Raw genomic sequence first — 20003 nt, 5'->3', positions numbered from 1 at the left:
ACAAGAGCTGCCAGACCAAAAAAACCTGGATGGCATAGCGGGGCTTGGCATGGCATAGCTGTAATAAAGCACGCTAAGCCATTTGGTGCCTGTGTTCGCTAGGAGTTGATAAATTATGACTATCCCCTTGAGGTGAGCCACTACAAATTTAGTTTAACAAATTTAGTTTTGTCCTGGGTTCAGCAGTAGCAGTCAGTTTTTCTCCTTCTTAGTAGCTGGTGCAGTGCTGTGTTTTTTGCTTTCAGCCTGGGAACAGTGCTGATAACACCGATGGTTTTACTTGCTGCTTAGTAAAGTTTAGTCTGACCAAGGACTTTCTGAATCTCATGCTCTGCCAGGGAGGAGGGGAAGCTGGGAGGAAGCAGAGACAGGACACCTGACCCAAACTAGACAAAGGGGTATTCCATACCACAGCACATCATGCCCAGGATGTAACTGAGAATTACCCGGAAGGGCTAGTCCACTGCTCGGTCAGTCTGGGCATCAATGGGTGGTATTGTATTCTCTTCCCTTGTTATTTCCCTTATCATTATTATTATTGGTGGTAGCAGCAGTGGTTTGTGTTATACCTTAGTTACTAAACTGTTCTTATCTCAACCTGTGGGAATTACATTCTTCGGATTCTCCTCCCCATCCCTCTGGGAGCAGGGCTGGGGTGGGGGGGGGAAGGAATGGGGGGAGTGAGAGAGTGGGCTGCGTGGGTCTGAGTTACTGACTTCACTTAAACCACAACAGTTGTGTAGTACAACCAAGATCTAAAGCAACTGTCTTTCCCATATTGTATTCAGATCACAAATTCACAAATTTGGTGGGTTTTTTTTTTTTCCCTGTTCATGAGACTAGAAACACCTTAGCCCTTAAAAATTCAGGAATTTGAAGCCTGACCCATAAACTCCAAACCCTAAAATAGCTCAGACACAGGGCTCTTTATAAGTAAACCAGACCAGTTAAAGCTGTCCACTCATATGCCATTTCGAGGCTCTATATCTAGAGTCTCCATCACACAAGGTGAATAGCAAGCTGAATAGGTAGGATTGGACTTCTAGGAGAGTGCATATATTGCCGCTTCTCCTCTAACACTAATGCAAATCGGGTATATGCCTTGGGCTATAAGATCCAATGTATTTTATATTTCTTTCTTAGACACTAACATGCTCTGAGGATATAAATATCTTTTTCACATTATATTACATTGAGTTATGTAGTGCAACATTATTGAGCACTGCCAGCTAGAGAGGAAGATCTGACATCCTCTTCTATGCATGCTGATTTCTGAATTTCTTTAACATCAACATCATCTGTTTCTTCAGATAGGTCTCTTCAACATACCTGTATTGGAAACGTGAAAGTATTTATGTCAAAGAAGCAGGACTGCAAGTACATTGTAAGAGGCATAACCGAAAGGTGTCTTACAGCAATTCTGTCTCAATTTTGATGATAAAATCTGAATCAATTCCATGCACAAAAACAATACCAGTTTCATGAGATCAGAATTAACGAAGATGCACCAATTTCTTTCCTCTATATATTAAAGAAATGAACAAAACCCACTGTGCCAAAATAGGCATCCCACTTCTATCCTTTCCTGTATATCCTGAGTACGCATCCAGGAAGAGAAGTTGACAGTGAAGCAGTCTTTCTGTCACAGTTATTGAATAACAAAAGTTTTTGGCAAGTGAACCTCAGGAGAGAGACCAAACTCAGCAGTAACTAAATGGAAATTAAAAACCAAAAGAGACAACTTTCAATGGCTATTTACCTAAAGAGAAGTGAAATTCCCTGTGCTGTCTTCTGGATTGAAAAGAACTTATACAAAATATGAAACCAGGACATTAAAATACTAGCCACTGATTTTCAAGCAATACTGTAAGTTCTTGAATATTTTAGGGTTCTGCTTTGAGCTGTTGTCTCTAAGCAACACAACGGGCAATGTAGCAATGTTTCGTATGACTATAAAATATATCTACAGTTCTTTTCACCTAAATAGTGAAGTTGCTAAAACCTTTGGAGGCACCTATGTTAAATGGTGGATTAGTTGGTAAAAACCAGAATATTGATGTTTTTTTTCATTCCTCACTATGAGACTCAGCTGAGAATGCTCCTCATCAAAAAGCAACATTGAAATGGGAGAAAAAAGGTAAGATTAAGAAACAGTACACTTTTAATACCTTATAGCACCTAAAATTTTCAATTACTTTTTTAGAAAAGATACCGTGTTTATTAGAGCGTGGTATTATGTACCTTTATCATAAGGATAAAGATGTGAATTACTGGCTGTGTAACAAGAGATGAATTGAAGAAAGGTCTGGAGGGAATTTTACAGATGTCCTAGTCATGAGAAACTTTGCAAAAAGCTTGTGAAGCTGCCCACAGATTTGAAGCTGTGAGAAATCTGAAATGCCATGGATGACTGTGACACTGCTTAAAATTGCTGAGGTTAATGGGCTGCATGGTGGGTATTATGAATGTCACTTATCTGCACTGCTTTTACAGAACAGAGTTTTCCTCTTCCAGTGATTTTAATTATGCAGTATATGTATTGTGAGACAACAAAATGGATGCTATTGTTCCATTTGTGAAAACACTTGATGTTTATTGGTGCTTAAGGGACAACATGCTGCATAATTCTGCTGTACTTAATTTTATATTGTACATAACATAGAACTACATTTTTTTGCTTTCCAGTAGAACATCACAGCTTTCTTTGTCACATTAGAACAGTAAAAAACTGTTCTCACTTTTATTATGGTCAATGAACCTTATTCAATACTTGTAATTTTGGAAAATGAGTGAAGGCTTTCTTCAGCCTGGTAAGTATTCTTTCTGAAGAGTATCAGTCTGATCTTCAACATCTCAAAATTTCTAATTACTGTGGGTTTTTTTTCCCAGCAGGTCTACTGTCTTTTATCCCATGCAGAGCTAATTTGGACTAAATCAAGTAATAAGCAAACTTACCAAATATCATGCAACTAGTGCCATGGGCATAAGAGCTGGTAGATAGCAACAGCTACAGAGGGTAGAGTTCTAACATTCAAAACAGTCTTAACTCTTACCTCTTCTTTTTCCTCTGGGCAATGTAGAAGAGAGCTTTTCAGGTTTGTTCTGGACATGTAAATATGGAAGTCTTAATAAAGACCACTGAAAGTTTGTATTTGTTGGTTTTAGTATTTTGTTCTTGTTGCCCTGAGCAAATGAAGGCAGCAAAGACCTCTTTCACTGATGTGCATCACAAAACACTTTCTACAGAATTAGAAGAGTTCATCAAATATTTGTTGCCTCTGTGCAGAGAGATACTGCTCTAAGGTTTGAATTATTCCTAGATTTTTCCTAGTGCCCCGTAAACCCCATACAATTGATGCTGATTGTATGAGATGTCTTCCTTGCCCCCCACCCCATAACCCACTTTCAACTGACTGAAATGTTTGGGATTGAGAAAGATTTTCATTTACTATAATGACAGCAAATTTTAGAATATAATAGAGGTTGACTATTTTAGGAGCTGAAGATCCTTTTTTTCTGCAGTGTGTAAATCCTACGAGTTTTTAGCAGGTTCAAAGCTTAAGTAAAGTACATATTCCAAAAGTTTTGTCATTTGAGCTGAATTCAGTGATTTCTGAACTATTGTGAATAAAACATTCCCTGCCTCTACCTTAGAAGCAAGGAAGCATTGATTTGGAGACAAGTACTTGAAGATGTGCTCTACTATTCATCTCTGAAGTATTAAATTACAGAAACTCCTGTAATGTTCCTCTCCTTCATGCCCATCCCTAAAAAAAAAAAAAAAAACCAACAAACACATTTTCAAGAAAGCTTAACTTCATAGTATTGCAACAGTAAAATTCACAGCTACTGCTCAGGTCTTTATTCAGTTGCTGTCTGTCCTGTGAGTACTTCCAGACTGGATAAAGGATAAAATTCTCTCCCCACAGTGGTTTGGCAAAAAAGGCAACACTAATTACATACCGTGACAGATTGTTTTTAAAGATGTACTTCACAAAAATGGTGGATATAGGAAACATGAAGATAATAGTTCAGGAAAAAACTGTGGAAGCTGTTGATGTTAAGTAATGACTAAAGCACTGAAATTGAGGAAGAACTCCATTGAGTGCTCCTTATGCATGCTCTTAGATGTGTGGCTTTGCCTTCCTTTGAATGATCTATCTGCCAAGGTAAAAAGTAACCAAAATGTAAATTTTATTTTGTGAACTGAGAAATATTTTTTGGCCTTTTACACATACACCTTTTGAAAATGTCTTTTTAATCCACAGTTCTAACTTGGCTTGGACTCAGTCTTGTGTGTGACACATCTTTGAAGTTGTTTTGATTTAGAAATATGTATATTTAGCTTAGTACTGGCTGAGAATTATCTTATAGTCTATATAAATGGACGGAGTCCCCGAAAACTGCCATTGGGATCGACAGAAAGCTATTCAATTTTATAATTTTCAGAAAAAGATGAGTTTCTCAGCCCAGTAAGGCTTGTCTTGATACTTCATTTAGAAGGTTGGCCCCATTAACCTGCATGATGTGCAAAGTATGAGCTAATGCTGCTGCTAGTGTCAGGGCTCTTTTGGATAGAAGAGTCTAAGAGCCTACAGAGTGCAGGCTTAGTTTCCCTTTTATTATCATTGCAAGGAGGCATGCTCTGTAATGGGGATTTATAGGGGAAAAAAGTTCCCTTCCCTCCCCAGTCCCATTAGTCGAGAATTGTTGCTTCACCAGTGCAGATGCCCAGCTGCCTAGCTGGACTGAGGCACCAGGCTGCCTGCCCTGGAGTCTGTAGCTCACTGTAGAACACAATAGTTATTTCATTTGGAAAGCACCTACAATAATCATTTAGTCCAACTGTTTGACCAGTTCAGGGCTGAAAAAAAATAAAATCACATTAGTAAAGGCAAGCATGTTATTATTTACTATAGTGACAGGACAAGGGGTAATGGGTTAAAACTTAAACAGGGGAAGTTTAGATTGGCTATAAGGAGGAAATTCTTTCCTGTTTGGGTGGTGAGGCACTGGAATAGGTTACCCAGGAAGGTTGTAAATGCTCCATCCCTGGCAGTGTTCAACGCCAGGTTAGATGAGGCCTTGAGTGACATGATTTAGTGCGAGGTGTCCCTGCCCATGGCAGGGGGGCTGGAACTTGATGTTCTTAAGGTGCTTTCCAACTCTAACTATTCTATGATTCTATGGTTCTATGATTCTATGATCCTGTGATTCTATGATTCTATTATTAAGGGCCTGTATACTTCCATACACTTAATGTGTATGCTTTTCTCTTGAACTCCCCAAAGCTGAACAGATTATGACTACAGTTCTTCTTTGAAGGAATTAAAGGTCAATTATAAAACTGTGGGAATAACAAAGCATTTATCAAAACTCTGTGCTGTCAAGTGTGTGATTGAAATGGTCATATGTATCCTTTCTTTTCCCTCCTTGTTGGCTGTACTGCCCATGTTGTCACTGCAGCTCAAATTCAGAGGCTGTGTTCTGCACCAAGTGTTTCGATTATGGATGGAGTCATTGTGAAGACTTGCACCCTGAAAGTTTCATTAAATTGTGTCATTCAAGAAGACTATGTTACGCCCAGACGTGTTTGGTGTTTAGACTGATGCTTAGGGAAAATCCCATGAAACAACGTAACCCTGCTGTCTTGAGCAAAGCAGGAGAAACCTTGAATGTTCAATGTCAGAATTCCGAAATGAACTATGTGTCATGAAATGTAGAAGCACACCTATTCATTTTGTAGGTTTTGAATGCTAGGATGTTAAACGATAAAAAAAGAGGTTAAGTTCTTACTGTTATCAGGACACAAACTATAATCATAGAATCATAGAATAGTTAGGGTTGGAAAGGACCTTAAGATCATCAAGTTCCAACACCCCTGCCATGGGCAGGGACACCCCACACTAAACCATATCACCGAAAGGCTTCGTCTAACCTGGTCTTGAAAACTGCAAGGGATGGAGCATTCACAACCTCCCTGGGCAGCCTCATTCAGTGGGTTCTCAAAGTTTCTATATTGAAAGCCAGTGATGTGAGACTTGTTTTCTGTGCTACCTTTTGTGGAACCCTTATTCCAAGAGCCTGGGACTCTGCATCATAAGAAAATCACTAAGCTCCTTCTACTAGCTGGAAAAATCTGATATTTTCTTCTGTATTTATTTATGTCACTAATCTCTGTCTCAATTCTGTACTGAGTCTATGCAAAGTCACCGAAGAGGCAGGAGGGGGATCTCCCAGTTGGCAGCTGGTTCCCTGGTGTCTGTTTTAGATCAAGAAGCTACAGGATCTGACTCTGTAGTTCCTGGAAATATATAGTTTCTCCAAGCATCCATCTCCCCTCTTATGAAATGAAAATAAAAAGGATATATTCACAAAGGTATTTCAGGGGTTAAGGAATTAGTATTTTGAGTAGTTGGATGCAGAAGCGCTTTGTATGATTAAGTACTGTTTTAATTAATTAGCTTAGGATTTTGATTTTTTTTTTTGTGGGGTCCTACCGTGGTTCATTTAGAAGAATGCTGTTTGCTCTTCCCATGGGAGTGTAAAGTATAGTGTGCTCAGAACACGACCGCATCCCGCATCTCAGAACATCCAAAAGAGACTGGACTCATTAGCTACTATTGAAGTTCAGTTACTTTGTCTGTAAAGATGTTGGAACCCACAGGAAATATTGGTGCTGGTCGGCAGGACAGCGTATGTGACTGTCCATGATTTAATACTGACTGCCTATTTCCCTGGTGTTCTTCTTGGTCTTCGAGACTGATAGACCGAATACCAGTAACGAGTGGTGTCCCTCAGGGATCGCCATTGGGACCGGTCTTGTTCAACATCTTTGTCGGTGACATGGACAGTGGGATTGAGTGCGCCCTCAGCAAGTTTGCCGATGACACTAAGCTGTGTGGTTCGGTTGATACACTGGAGGGAAGGAATGCCATCCAGAGGGACCTTGACACGCTTGTGAGGTGGGCTGATGCCAACTTCTTGAAGTTTAACGATGCCAAGTGCAAGGTCCTACACCTGGGTCGGAGCAATCCCAGGCACACCTACAGGCTGGGCAGAGAAGAGATTCAGAGTAGCCCTGTGGAGAAGGACTTGGGAGTGTTGGTTGATGAGAAAATGAACATGAGCTGGCAGTGTGCGCTTGCAGCCCAGAAAGCCAACCGTATCGTGGGCTGCATCAGAAGGAGCATGACCAGCAGGTTGAAGAAGGTGATCCTGCCCCTTTATTCTGCTCTCGTGAGACCTCACTTGGAGTATTGTGTGCAGTTCTGGTGTCCTCAACATAAAAAGGACATGGATCTGTTGGAACAAGTCCAGAGGAGGACCACAAGAATGATCAGGGGACTGGAGCACCTCCCATATGAAGACAGGCTGAGAAAGTTGGGGCTGTTGAGCCTGGAGAAAAGAAGACTGCGTGGAGACCTCATAGCAGCCTTCCAGTATCTGAAGGGGGCCTATAAGGATGCTGGGGAGGGACTATTCATTAGGAACTGTAGTGATAGGACAAGGGGTAACAGGTTAAAACTTAAACAGGGGAAGTTTAGGTTGGATATAAGGAGGAAATTCTTTCCTGTGAGGGTGATGAGGCACTGGAATGGGTTGCCCAGGGAGGTTTTGAATGCTCCAGCCCTGGCAGTGTTCAAGGCCAGGTTGGACGAGGCCTTGGGTGATATGGTTTAGAGCGAGGTGTCCCTGCCCATGGCAGGGGGGCTAGAACTTGATGATCTTAAGGTCCTTTCCAACCCTAACTATTCTATGATTCTATGTTTCTATGTACATCTGCTATAATTCTTGGTATATAGTATCCTGAAATAAAGTTTGGGGGTCTTCCCAACTGGTTCTTTGCAGCCAGCTTTCATCCTTATTTGGGCTACTTGGGCGATGTCAAAGGGATACAGCATGAGTCAGGCCCAATACCTTAATACCCATCTAACTGATAAGAAGTATAAGTTGTTGTGCAAATTTGTACACCTACGCAATAATGGCTTCATTTTCCAAGCTGCTCTTCCGCTGAATATTACAGATAAGGTAATATTTAGAAATGCAGTGCTGACTGTGATGGGTATGAATTGCTAGTAATCATGCCAAGGGCAAGTATGGGTCGCTGTCCTTTTACATTTCAGGAGTAAAGAGAAGTCTTTGGTGAACATAGCTGTTCTTCAATAAATGAAAGACAGAATTGCAGTCTCTTTTATGATAAATAATCCGTGTGCTTGCCAAGCTTAGATTTTGGAGGCAGCACCCTTCAATTGCAGGGGCAAATGTGCATTTGGATAGGAAAAGTAGACAGTGAAGTGTAATTTTTGGTAAGAAAATGTTGCCTGCCCTGTTTTTTCTGCACCTTAAAGAGGAAAGGGAAGAGAGATTATTTCTTGATACAGTGTAGATGTATCTCTTCTTCCAAGCTGATAAGCTTTTGCAAGGTGTTACTACTTTCACAGAATGGTTGAGATTGGAAGGAACCGTCAAAGGTCATCTAGTCCAACCTTCCATCTCAAACAGTGCTCTGAGGCCACCACACTTACACGTCTCAAGTATTTGAGGAATTTTAGCCACAGAAATAGCTCCCCACTGTCAGACAATCAGGATTCTCTACCTGTAGGTGAGTAGTCACCTCTGAGCCTTAAATTTAGCCTCTCGACCTGTGCGGATGCTGAAACTCAGGTCCACTTTTAAGTTTTGTATACTTTGTATCGTTTCAGTTGTGTTCACCTTCAGTAGTGCTCTGTCTGCTGGCTATCATGATGGAGCCTGATTTCCAGACTGTGGCTTCTAGATGCTATGGAAACAGAAATAAATATTTTTTACTTTTTTTTTTTTTCTCCCTGTATTTTATATTATGTAAGTGCACTAGTAACAATGCATGGCACCAGGAATGCAGTAATTGAATGTGCTGTGCAGAACTTTTTGTTGCTTAGCAATTAAATGTATGCACGCAGCAGCAGCACTGACAAAAATGCTAATAAAAGGTGACAAGTTATATCTCCAGAAAAAAATTACACAGTTAAGGAAAAAAATCTCTGACGAGATACAGGAGCAGCAGCAAATGGTACATACTCACAGATTGTGTGCCTCCTGAAGGAAAGATCTTCAGGTACTGGCCACTAGAGGGGCTGAGATGATGGGAATAGGACGTGTTCACATTTATAGCATGGGCTACAGACACACAGTTGTGCAAACATCATGGTAAGGCTTTTTGTTGTTGTTGTTCCTTTATTATTTGTACATATTTTTTATCTGTAAAATGTCTCTAAACCTGTTCTGTTTTCTTTGTTTCATTCTCTTTCTTGGTGTTCAGGTTTGCAGATTTTTCACAGCATCTCCTTCAATTGAATTTCTGACTTCCCTAGCAGATCCTTCTGTCACAGTATAAGGTTTTATTTATATAACATGATGCAATCTATCATGTTAACGTAAATAGATTTCTCTATAAAGCTGGCTCTTTAAGAATACCAAGCTGCTTATTTTTCCTTTTTTCCCTTTAATTCAGAGGAAACCTGAACTGCATTGTAGGCTGCAATTCTCAAAAAAAAACAGCATTTAAAGACTCCTTTCTTTCTGAGATTTGTATGTTTAACCTTTCACTCCTTCACTCTCATCTTTAGTCTTCTTCCAAAATTCTCTGTCACTTGTGTTGTGCTCAGGAAACGCACCACATCTTGGACTGGTTAATTCTTATTAAAACACTTGTTTTGCTGTGGATAAACATAGTTGTCAGGCTTATTTTAGGGCTTTTTCTAAAGCAGCTTGACACATTGTTGCATGAAATTCTTTTCATTACATTAAGAGAATCATTTACAGGCTGGAAGTAATTGCTCTTAAATTGTTTATTAACGTCTTTGGTATCTAGCAAATATTTCTAGTTATGTGCAGTATTTCAATTCTTTTTCTTCTAACAAGTTTTGTTTTTAGAGGTTTTCCTCATCAGATTTCTGCTCACCAATGTGCTGATTCTGCACTTGACAGTCTGCCTGCCTAGTGAATTACAGTATCTGGGCCCAATTTTGATCTATTTATATTATAGTCCATTTCATTTTAACTGAATGCAAGTACTAATTTGGCCGCACTTGCTTTCAGAGTTATCTCAAGCTGTGCCAAATCATCAGACAGTCCATTTGGAATCTGGCGGGCTTTGCTGAAGCTCCTTCATTTTTGGTCAAGTGCTATTGAAAAGTGCTATTTATTAAACAAAAGTAGCCTAACTTTTCACTTAGTTCAACAATCCCAGTTTCCTATCCTGTGCCTTAGCAGGTGAGATGGACCCTGAATCAGTGCAGAGCAGATTGTATTCTGTGCAAATAAAATGAATCCAAATTTCTTTCAATTCAGGCATTATACCTCTTAATAAAAACCCAATAAAACTAATGATGAAAAATCAGAATACCACTGCTCTTGCCTGGCTGATTTAGGAATGTATCAGTAGAACAATAATTGAGATAATTCTGTGCACAGAGTATTGCTGTCATAGAATGCAAGCAGCAAAATTTAGAGAGGTTTTTCGAGCTAGCCCTCCTTATGTTCGCGTCACTTGTTATGGTTTTTTTTTTTTTTTTCAAAAAGGAGTTTTTTAGGAAGAGTTAAGCGGGCAGGTTATTCCATGCAGGTGAAACTGTATCTTAACCCCAAACCAGCTAGGGTGACCAAATGATAGTGAAAGCTAGGGAGAAGAAGAGCAACAGATCATTGTGCTAAAATATCTTGAGTACATTTGGTTATGATCTTTTTAATGAGATGGTTTACAACTTGCTCAGGACATTGAAGCAAACACCTGGAAGAGGAAAGGTTTAACTCTACTGGGATGATACAAACCCAGATTTCCCTGCTTTCTTTTCCCCCCTTCTTTCTACTCCAGTAAATGTTAATCATGCCAATATAAGCTTTGAGAGAATCACTTTGATTTGTGAAATGCCCTTCTCCAAAGGCTACATTTTGAAGCTATTTCCAAGTAAGCCTGTGGTATCCCTAAGTAACAAAATAATTCATGCCCTAGAAAGATTTTTAAAAACGTATTTATGTGTTCCTTCTGTCCCATGTTGCCTGCAATTACATGTAAATACAGTGTATGCATGTGTGTATATATGTATGTGTGCATAGATAATGGAATGTGAAAAAGCAAATACTTTACAGAAATGTCTTCTTAAATGTCTGCCTGAAAATGCATGCAGTATATTCTTTTTTAAGTAGCCTCCTCCTGGTAGTGCCTTCACTCAGATTCTCACCATTCCCATATAGTGTTCTGTAAATACCCTGTGAGAATGACTAGCAGGGAGGATGATCTTGCATAACAGGCAGCTGACTAATTTAGACCAGGAACATTGATCTACAATGACTGAAATAATCTCAGTCTTTTTCTGATTTCGGCATTTGAAGTTTTAGGATTGCACTCATGGATACTTCTGTAGTTCAGTTTCCGGAAGTCACTGTTCACATATTCTACCATTTTCAGATAGAGCAAAAAAAGGATAAACCATTCTGAATATCACAGATAGGGTAATATATATTGTGTTATGTGTATTCCTGACTCATAGAGAAGTCTATGTTAAATTTTTATAAATTACCTGTTTCTTATGACACTTCTTTAGATATATGCCGTTATAGACAATCTTCTCCATCTTTAGACATATTTTACCTTGTCCTCCATACTTTATTCACCTTTCTGAGTACTGTCCCTTGATCTAAGCTATTCTTGTCTTTTATCCAAATAGATTAATTCAAATTTTCAGAAAAAGACTGCCTCTAAAAACTCACTGAAATGATGAGTCTGTTGTCTACCTCTCTCACCTCTACCTTCTTCAGTTTTGGACCACCCGAGTAAAGACTGGGACTGTGGGGTATATTTCAGCAGTACACTAATGTGCCACTTCTGTGGACACCTAGCCCCCTGGTTTTTGAAACATTGATTTAAATTAGTGCTGGACACTGCAAAGCCAGACACTACAAAGAGGCAGGACTTGCTCGAGGACTGGTCTGTCCTGGGTCTGAAGCCAAGGAACGAAGCTGAGCTTGCAAGGTGGGATTGTCTTTGAGCATAAATGACTGCTAATCAGTAGAGCTGCTTGGAGATTAGCTCCAGTGCTTTCATTTGATTGATACTCAGCTCTTAACTATGGCTGTTTATACAGATACAGTGCCATTGAATAATATGTGTATGTGTTTGCAAACACATGTGAGAGTCCACAGGGCTCTTTCTTTGCCACTATTGAGCTTGCTTTTCATTCATGTTAGTGGACTTCTGTTTGAAGAGACCTTAAAAAACTTCAAATACACTGTTATACAGATGCTACATAAATAGACACGTATCTGATATTTTTTGCTACCATAAAAATATGACTCATCACTACAACTAATTTTGTATTGAATAAAGGTGAATTGGATCTGAATTCCTGTATCAGGAAAAAAGTCAGTGAAGAAATCACTGTGTAGTTTGCTAGTTTTGTTCTAGGCAATGAAGCCCTTAAAATAACCTAATGCTTCATAAATATATACCCATTACAAAATCCCCAAACCTAGAACTGCAGAATCCATTGCCTCTACTTCTGTTTATTTGGCTTTGTATTCTTATTGCAAAAATACATATTTAATGGGTAAAGCAAAGAAAGAGACACATTAAGCCAGGTCTGCAACTGAACTTCATAGTAAAAGGAGCATTCATTTTTTCTTTTTTTCCCCACAAATATGTCTTGCTTACAGTAATCAGCTAGGCAGTTTTAATCTTACATTGGTTCACACTAGCTGCTTATACCTAACTTGCAGAATGCATCATTATGAAACAGGTAAACTTGTTTAAGTCAAAATTTTCTTCCTTGCTGAAAAATCACCAGGAGAATGTGATGGGTAAAATTTAGAACACTATTGTATAATAAATGAGTAATCTGAGAAAATGTAATGCATAGACAACAGTCTCTCCTTGCTGTGCTGTTGCTCAGATACACAGCTTGTCTGAATCTAAATATACTGATTTATAAAAAGTGCATATTTGGTGATACATACCCTGTCAGCCTGAAAAACAGTGAACAGGAAGAACAATATTGATATAACTGATTGCCTATTTGAATAATCCCTTACAGAAGTACAGTAAGCTGCAGTGGAATGAAGCTTTAAAAAAATTACATTGTGATACATGTTTTGGCCTGTGACTGAGAGAAAGGGGAGTTCCTTGACATCCACTCAAAAGCTTTCTTTAATTTCTGGTCAGTGCAGAAGAGGAGCTTTTCTATGAAATAGCTTGGCACAGACCCCACATCCCAGCAATGGAGAGGATGCAGTTAGACTTATCAGTTTTAATGTGTGTGACTTGGTGCTTTTAGGCTCCTTAACATGATTAGTATGTTGCTGGAGATATTTGTTCCATCAGTTGTTAGAAAATAATAGAATCATAGAATCATAGACTGGTTTGGGTTAGAAGGAACCTTAAAGATCATCTTGTTCCATCTCCCTGCCATGGACAGGGACACTTTCCACTAGACCAGATTGCTCAAAGCCCTGTCCAACCTGGCCTTGAACACTGCGAGGAATGGGGCAGCCAGAGCTACCCTGGACACCCTGTTTCAGTGTCTCACCAGCCTCACTGTGAAGAACTTCCTAATATGTAATCTAAATCTTTCAGTTTAAAGCCATTCCCTCTTGTCCTATTACTACTTGCCCTTGTAAATGGTTCCTCTCCAGCTTACTTGTAGGCCTCCTTTAGGTACTGGAAGGCTGCTCTAAGGTCTCCCCAGAGCCTTCCCTTCTCCAGGCTGAACAGCCCCAACTCTATATGAGAGGAGGTCCAGCTCTCTGATAATCTTCATGGCCCTTCTCTGGACTCGCTTCAACAGGTCTGTGCCCTTCTTATGTTGGAAGCCTCAGGTTTGGATGCAGAGCTCCAGGTGGGGTCTCACAAGAGCAGAGTAGAGGGAGAGAACCACTACCCTTGACCTGCTGGCCATGCTCCTTTGGCTTTCTGGGCTGCAAGTGCACATTGCTGGGTCATGTTGAGCTTCTTGCCAACCAACACCCCCAAGTCTTTCATTGAAGGACTGTTCTTAATCCATTCTCTGTCCAGCCTGTGGTTGTGCTTGGGGTTGCCCCAGCCTTGCACTTGGCTTGGTTGAACTTCATGAGGTTTGTGTTGGCCCACTTCTCCAGCCTGTCAAGGTGCCTCTGGATGGCATTAGTTCCCTCCAGCATGTTGGATGCACCACACAGCTTGATGTTGTTGACAAACTTGCTGAAGGTACATTCAATCCCACTGTACTTTGTTCTTTGTTTTGTAGAGAAAATCTTGCAACAGAAAAGATTATAAACATCCTTTTTTTATAGTCTTACCATTTAAAAACATTTATTTAACTTTGTATTAGCTATTGATGCTCTGTTTGCTGCTGAATATAGATGTGTTTCTCAGTAAATTAGTGGGAAAAAACTTTGCCCATCTATTTCTTACAAGATGCTAGTGGTAAGGAGTTCATGAACCCTTTACCTTTGGGACCCATTCTCTTCACCAGAATGAGAATAGCCTTCAATCTGTGGCATTCTATGGATGCCACAAAATCAGTCTGGCAGGCTTAGTGTTGGAGAGCATTCAAAGAAAGTGGTTTTGGGGAAAGCTTGGGTTTATTTTCAGCTGCTCAGGTCTTGCAGAAGGTGAGGGAGCTGAGGCTTGCTCCCTTCCAATGGAAATCCGTGCCAAGCTTGGAGTGCTGTCTTGAGTACATGCTGACCTGTAGATAAATAAAAGACATGAGTCTCAATTATACCATTTTAACAGCTGAGGGAATATTTGTCCTCTAGATGGAGCTGTCCACTTGTGTTACAACAGAGTTGACTACAAGCATACAGACTGAAGATGAAATCTTTCCCTGGAATAATGGTCGGCAGAGCCCTGCAGCCAGCAGATACTCAGCTCAAGCATATAGGATAACAATTACAAACTCTTCTCTGCCTGTCTTAGAGATGTGGATAGGGTAGAATAGGCTACAGGGCAGATTTCCCTGTTTATAGCAGACTTCTTTCCCTTGCTTCCATCACTGGCTGTTTTCTCGCAGGCTTTCTCTACTCCCTCTTCTTGTTCACAGCTTGTGGCTTACTTTGTCTCTTAGGATCTTGCAGACCCACAAAGTCACCATTTCCTCAGCTTCTTCCCTTTCTCTTTATCTGCCAGCTGTAATCTATATGATGACTTTTTTATAGCTGTGTTTTCTCTATAGTATGTACTGAATTGTTATGATGGCGAGTCTGCACCCTATGTGTCTATGCTTTAGGTAAAGCAGGGGCATGTCTTTTGTGTGCTTGTAGCTTTACTTTGAATAATTTCTAAAGTATAATTTATAGCTTTACAGGTAAATTGATCCCTAACTTGGATTAATTTAATTGGAACAAGGTCTGTGTTTGTCTAAGTATTGTCCCATTATAAATTTTCTTGTTTATGGATACTCTGCCGTATTTTGTAAAGCTGCAGCTGACGCCCTATGTGAAACCATAATTAGGGCTAACTGGTTCCCAAGAAGCTGGGGCTGTGAATTTTCATTGTACTGGGTATATGTGTTGAAAAACAGAAGAAAATATGTATTTGTGCCAGCCAGCTTGTGACGTAGTTTGAGTAACTTAATAGTTGGTACACAGAGGTCACTTTATTTTGTTTGGCATTTCTCCCAAGAAAGAAGACAGGAGCACAAGTAGCTAGGCAAGAATAACAGAGAACATCTTAAAAGTCACAGTAGCACCCTCCCAATAAATATCAACTTTTTGGTATATCACCTTTCAGTTACCCAGCTTTTATAAGCTCCTGCTAAAATGCTATTCTACTTTCACCAAAACCTGGACACACTTGCATTTAGTAAGACTTCATCAGAAGGAAAACCTTTTTCACAATCTTACTTATTTTGAAAACCTTAGAGCAGAGAATTGTTAAGAACTATTCATATCACTTTCTATGACTGCAATAGATAATGATGACTTCTTTGAAGGCGTGAAGTAGTTGCCCTGTGACATATTTGTCCTTGAAGACTGGAGATTTCAGGCAGTGGATTAATTTTTAAACCACATCTGAGTCCTTTGAACTTCTAGGAAATACTTTCCTCCCTCTTCAATATACCTAGTTGCTGTAAATAGAAATTATGCATGAAAAAATGACCACTGCTGATTTGTTGTTTCATGACATTTAGTGCATTGGCCAAAGTCTGTTAGTCTGAAAATGAGGGATTACAGGAAAAGCTGTTTTTCAGTTGAGCTGAGAAAGTAATGGCATAGCAGACGATATTCAGAGTTCTTACAGGTTGGAAATCTGATATGAATACTAAGTGAAATTTTCATATCTGTCTTTTAGGAGAGCATTTATGATTTTGGGAAGGCTCTGCCTGTGACTTTTGGGGGTCTTGTTTGTGTACTTGGGGCTGGCAATGCTGGAAGAGATTATGTGCAATTGGGTGTTGAGGGGGCTATATATCCTGTTTCAGCAGCAGGAGCAAGCCTTTGATGGCATTGCTTCTTTACCAACTATAGTTATAGTTCAGTGTAATTTCTGCTGAAGGTTTCAAGTACTCTATCTGCATGTCCTGTTCCCAGTGAGCACTCTATCCTTCCTGAAAAAAGAGGTTCTTGGTTAAACTTTCTCAAAGGACCTCACTGGGGGTATAAAGAGTAATATTAAGAACTTGCACCTAAAGGGTTAATGAATAAAATCAGAGACAAGGGAAAGCAAAGGGAAATAGTTGAACTGATAAAATGTGCATTGATTTACCTCTGTCAGATATGTCACCTAGTGACTAAAGGCAATTAGCTGTAAAGATGTATTGGGGGAAAAAGAGGAAGAATAGGCTACTTAGAGGTAGGAGCAGTAGCCAGGGTGGTTCAGGAAGCTTTTCAAAATAACAAGCAATAGCAGGGAGCATAATCACCTGGCATGCTGGGAGGAACTTAAGTAGAAAGCTACCTGCAGTAAAAGAATAAAAGTAAGAAATGTCTTTTAGTGACTGTCAAGGACACAACCACTGGACACAGTTTTAAAGAACAGTTTTATGGTATACCAAAATGACAATGAATTCAAGAAGTATTACAAGTCCTAGCCAGTTTGACATTTATATATGAATACTGAAAGGAAGAATCATGTTGATTACTGTAAAATAAAGCAAAATAAAAAAAAAATAAATAAAAAAACAGTTATGTATAGCTATTTCTTATTACAACAGAGAGGAGATCTAATCAGGGAAGATGAACTTTTAATTTTCTTGTAAGTGAGAAGATTTACAATGATACTAAGTATTCCTCAGAGTTTGTCTTGCTAAATCTGCAGATACTGCTTCTCTTCTGGCATCCTCTACAGCATTTTCTCGGTTTCAGCTTTGCACTGGCCAAGAGCAGAGAGCTGTTCCACACACACTGATGAAGATGGGGTCTAACAAAGAATTTCCACTGCAAGGTTTCTACTGCAATAATTGACCTCACACACAGATGTGTAATAATAATATACCTCAGCTAAGAGCCTAAACTTGATAAAAGCAACACAGCTAAAAGGCTTATAAAACAAAGAGATTTCTTTTTTGTCTGATTAATTTTGGTGCATTTGGTGAATTTTAATGCTTATGGAAATGAAAGATTTTATTGGAGGCAAGGCAAGTGTAGGCAGTAACCATAGTGACTTCTACACATAGCAGCTTTGCCAGTGTGCTTCAGTTCTAGTCTGCACAATCCTAGTTATCAAACATTTGTAGGCTCGTATAGGGCAATATCACAGAATCACAGAATCCCAAGGGTTGGAAGGGACCTCAAAAGATCATCTAGTCCAACCCCCCTGCAAGAGCAATGGAGGGTTGATGCAAGGGGGCTATTGTCCTTTCATAAAAGGCTAGACCAGAGAAACACAACAGTCTTTTGCCAAGTTTCTCACTGAGGTCAAATCTAAATTATGAAAGCATCAAGGGTTTCCACTGTGAATATTTATGTTATTGCTGATGCTTTTCCTTTGCATGCTGGCAGGGTTAAATAACCTATTGGTGATATCTGCATTTTTGTCATATCGTTCTCTGGCCCTTAGCCACACTTAAAGAAGAGCCACTTGACAGATGTACTATAATATGCTTTTCTGAGCTACTGCTAGAGGATTTTACTTCTTCCTTACCACTGTTAATGAGTCGTCTTGGACACATTGTCTTTCTTCAAGAAATATGAAACCTAATAGCAATAATCTAGTGAAAAAATATTTTGACTATTTTATTTTCTATGTCAGAAATAACTTCCCTATTTTTAGTAGTCATGCTAAAAGGTCCTTTCACTGAACATTTTGACTGCCACGGCTTATGATAGAAAAAAATAGAATTAGAAGTTATAGTACATGATGGTTTGGGAACTTTCTTTTGGGATGGAAGCAAAATAAAAATGTAGGCTGATAGAGGAGGCAAAAGACCTAACTGCTATTACATGAAATTATTCTATATTTAGACATTGAATATTGCATTATTGATGATTGTATATAGTTTCATCAAATTTCATTCCTGATTTCATGTCATGAGTTTTTATTCTGCGAAACAGGAAGCATTAATATAATTCAGTTAGACATCAACCCGCACAACATGTTTTGACTTCAAAAGGTCCAGACTCTGGTATGCCAGCTGTTGCAGTGCAGCATACATTTAATATTGGGCTGGAATAGTAGTCATATTTGTATACTGGAGGTATAACAAAGCATAGGTTATGTGAAGCAGAATTTTGTTTACATGCTGGACAGTCAAGACTACATCATTATTAGCAAATAGACTGGAAATGTTAAAAAGAACTTGTAGGGTATCTACTTCTGGCTGTGACTTGGGGACAGCACTTCCACTTGGAACCTCCCATCAGTAAAATGCTCCTTTGGGCTTACCAAACCCTGTGAAAGCCTCAAATTCTCTGCAGCTGCTGAACTAGTCTCTCTCCCCCTTCCCCAAAATCCTGTTTATCTGCTTTTCTTTTTCTCTGATGCTTTTCTTCTTGGTTTCTTACACAAAACCAAATCTCAAAGGCATAGTTTTCATATTCCCTGGGCTACAACCTCAGATCCTCCTTTCCTCTTTGAGCAGGATTCCAGCTTGTATTATAACTGAAGTAAAAATAGTTAAACTCAGTATAGAGGTAAGTAGAGGAAATCTTATTCCCCATTATTTCCAGGAATTCAGACTTACCAATTTAGTTGGAGTATTTTGACCTCAAACTGTATGACTGGATCAACCAGAAGCTTGATCGTGCTACTTGCTGTTATCTTATTAATCTTAGTACCTATGGCTGATCATGAACAGTAGCAAGCTTTTTGCAGTATAGATACATACGTATAAAGAGAGTTTGCCTGATTTTAAATTTCCCAGCAGATAAAACTATTATTAGTTATACAGTGCTTGTGCAAACATGCAAGCATTTATGCCACGCGTTTAAGACTTAAAGCCTCAAACCAAGACGTTATTGTAATTCATCATTGCTGAAGTCAGATTTGGAAATGGAGGTTCTAGCTTCAGAGAAAATGAATGTTTTCTCCCCTTACAAACTGCTGACATGAGCAGGTCATAAGCCTATAGTGTGGTCCCAGTGTTTTTATCTGAAATGCTGCTGCGGATCACATTGACAAACTGCCAATACAATTGTACTGCTTGAAGATGTATTGCATTCTTCAGCTTTTCAGGGGAGAACAGATTTCTTGATTTTAGATTTAGCCAGAACCTGATCATCCTTTAATCATCTTCAAATCCTTCTTCTTTGTTATTTTTTTCATTCCACAGATTTTAGAATGATTTCTTAGAGCAGCATCTTCAGTTTTGTAATGAAGTTTCCTGGCCATCTTTCAAAGACACCAGGAATGTGTAAAATCCAAAACCACATAAGAAAAGATTGTTTCATATCACTTGTTCATCTATTTGAACTTAGAAAATTGGGAAAGAGAAGGGGAAGGAGAAGTGAAAGCAAGGAGCACAGGACTGCAAGTGAAAGAATTGTGTTTGTCATGGGATGTACATCAGAAAACAAGAAGATAGAAACATAAAAACCTGTCATTTATCACA

At 39.3% G+C, this 20003-nt stretch overlaps 1 protein-coding gene and 1 long non-coding RNA gene across 16 annotated transcripts in view; both read left to right on the top strand.

Moving 5' to 3' along the window:
* DLGAP2 (DLG associated protein 2) overlaps positions 1-20003 on the top strand; it is a 462107-nt gene that overhangs the window by 112700 nt on the left and 329404 nt on the right. For 3 of the 15 annotated variants that reach the window (XM_061357600.1, XM_061357603.1, XM_061357599.1), the window contains exon 1: positions 8939-9189. The exons of 8 other annotated variants lie outside the window; for them this stretch is intronic. The gene's annotated coding sequence lies outside the window, so the exon portion shown is untranslated. Of the gene's footprint in view, positions 1-8938; positions 9190-11913; positions 12014-20003 lie in introns of those variants that run through there. 4 more of the 15 variants (XM_061357596.1, XM_061357593.1, XM_061357589.1 and 1 more) reach the window with 2 other exon arrangements.
* LOC133214594 (uncharacterized) lies at positions 2175-3148 on the top strand. Its single transcript, XR_009726164.1, has 2 exons — positions 2175-2810; positions 2893-3148. It is a non-coding gene; the product is annotated as an uncharacterized LOC133214594 (long non-coding RNA).

The sequence above is a fragment of the Neopsephotus bourkii genome, unplaced genomic scaffold, assembly GCF_033783945.1.
Source record: "Neopsephotus bourkii isolate Nb327-2 ecotype Australia unplaced genomic scaffold, CSIRO-AGI_Nbou_v1 NB_908, whole genome shotgun sequence".
Classification (NCBI taxonomy): domain Eukaryota; kingdom Metazoa; phylum Chordata; class Aves; order Psittaciformes; family Psittacidae; genus Neopsephotus; species Neopsephotus bourkii.
Note: the sequence above shows the minus strand (reverse complement) of the source record. Positions and strands in the feature narration are given on the sequence as shown.